Source organism: Apis dorsata, unplaced genomic scaffold (assembly GCF_000469605.1).
Source record: "Apis dorsata unplaced genomic scaffold, Apis dorsata 1.3 scaffold_104, whole genome shotgun sequence".
NCBI classification, from domain to species: Eukaryota; Metazoa; Arthropoda; class Insecta; order Hymenoptera; family Apidae; genus Apis; species Apis dorsata.
The window spans coordinates 455879-458057 of record NW_006263402.1 but is presented as its reverse complement, the minus strand read 5'-3'; the positions used below and the strand labels follow the sequence as shown (position 1 = coordinate 458057).

At 37.7% G+C, this 2179-nt stretch overlaps 1 protein-coding gene across 1 annotated transcript in view; it reads right to left on the bottom strand.

Annotated features, from left to right (window-relative positions):
- Positions 1-2179, bottom strand: part of LOC102678341 (two pore potassium channel protein sup-9) — a 122706-nt gene that overhangs the window by 5343 nt on the left and 115184 nt on the right. The window contains exon 2 of the mRNA XM_031508845.1: positions 324-454. The gene's annotated coding sequence lies outside the window, so the exon portion shown is untranslated. The remainder of the gene's footprint in view (positions 1-323; positions 455-2179) is intronic.

The following is a 2179-nucleotide window of genomic DNA, read 5'->3' as shown; positions in this document are numbered from 1 at the left end:
AAAAAAAAAAAAAAGAAAAAGAAAAAAAAAGAAAAGAAGACGCGTAAAGTTCTTTTTCGAAGAGGAATATCCGGATATCCGGATATTAGTTGCAGAGAGGTTCGAGAGGTTCGACCAAAGGATCTCTCTTTTCAAACGTTCCGTGAACATTAGTCGCGGTACGACGTTAGGGGTTTCGAAGATATAAAAAGGCATAATCGTCCTTGCCGCTAAAACGGGATTCTTTTGAGAATCGTCCTTTTCTCGTTCGAGTGAGCTCAACCGAGATATATCCGTGAGGAGGGGAGGTCGAGCAAAAAATCCGCTGATACAGAAGAACTCACCTGCAGCCTGTTCCGGGTTCTCCTTTACGTACGACAAAGGGTTGAGCAGAATGATATGGCAGTGCTTTCGCTGCTCCCACTGCCACGTTCCCTCCATTCCTCAGCTTAGCGCCCAACTCTTTCAGTGCCGACTGTAATGGAGCAGCAAGGATTTTGGTAAGTTTCTCGTTGCTCGTTTCTCGAACGATAATTGTCTCTTAATGGAGTTTAAAATATGCATTTATTCCTTAACTTAATAGATAAAACACGTGTATCTGTTGATTTAATATATTTATCTTTTGAGTTTAATACACGATATACCTTTGAACAAGAATTTAATCAATGGATTTTTGTATCGTTTGAGATGAATGAAAAGTAAAGTTAAGATTTAAACTTATAAAAGAAATTATATTAATCCAATATAAATAAAAGTATAGTGTAAATTTTATCGTTGAAATATCATCATTATATATAGTGATTGATAAAAATAAAAATCCATGGAGAGAAGGAAGAACGAAATTTATCTGCTTTGCTTCGTTTCGATATCGTCAAATTTATTCATCTTCGAGAATTCGTTAAATTATTTAAAAAATAAAAGAAGTATTTTCTATTATCATTAAATTGAACGAGAAGTTGGAAAAGGAGAGCATGAAAATATGTCGTCTTCCGTTCCTGTCGGACTTATCGCGATTATTTCTTTAAATGTCAAAGACCATGTCCCAGATAGGAAATCGAGCAAAAATTACAAGTCGGTGCACCTTTAATCCACGTCCTTTCCCCCTCGGATCGTTGCGTTTTCTGCCCACATTGGTTCCACGAACTCTCATCTTAATGGATATCGATTAACGCCGCGAGAACGACACGTCAAAGAATCAGAACGGCAGGAAGTTGAGCATAGATAAAAATAGAAATTTGTACGCGTTTTTTACGCGAAGGATTTTTATAGTAACGACGCGGTTAACTTACGAAATCTCTATGATCCATCTTCCCTCAAATTTGCAGAATCGAAGTATCGAGAATTCTGTTTCAACAACTGTTTCACAACGTCGGAACGATCTATGCACGCGTACCATGAATTTGCAACAGAATTAGTTTCCGACGTTTGTACGTCTATTTGGTTATGTGATTATAGCGGTGCTTCGTTAACTGGTCAGGATTCTGCTTCGCTAACTGACAAAATCCTGTCCTCGGGATTAACAGGCGTACCTTGTATTCCTGTTTTACTTTCGCTTCCAATGGGGGATAGATATATTTGAGATTTTCTAGAAATGTGTGTACCCGTCTCTCATAGTTTCTCCCTAATTTCCAATTTCCTAGAAATCCATCTTCATCTATAATTGACAAAATATATATCCCGTTTACAAAACGTTACCTATATGTTTTATCGAAATCGATTCCACGAATTGAGATTCAACATTTCATGGAATCGACGTCGAAAGATTTTACAAAAGATTTTACGATGATTCGATTTATTTCTCAACCGATTTTCCAATCTATGTCATTCTTATCAAATTTATCGGAGAATATAATGTAGTTGAAACCTGTCGTTGAATTTTTTTCTTTCTTGTTCCTTTCTAAAAGGAAGAAATTTTTATTACGGTCACATCGTCGATTTGCCAATGGATTTTCTACGCTATTAGGAATTCTATGAATAATGCATATTTCTATGTTACGACGATCATGGCGTGTACTCATTATTGTTCCCTCAGCCTATTAAATTTGGATTTACGCTAATGATCCGCGCTTTGTCGTGACGAGGGCCATGTCACGTTTGTCAGCAACGATGGGCCACGTTTTACTTTGTGTCGACGCGCGTTTATCGACAAAAGTCAACGCCGCCGGATGTTCGCGATGTGGCCATCATGCGCCGTTCTCAT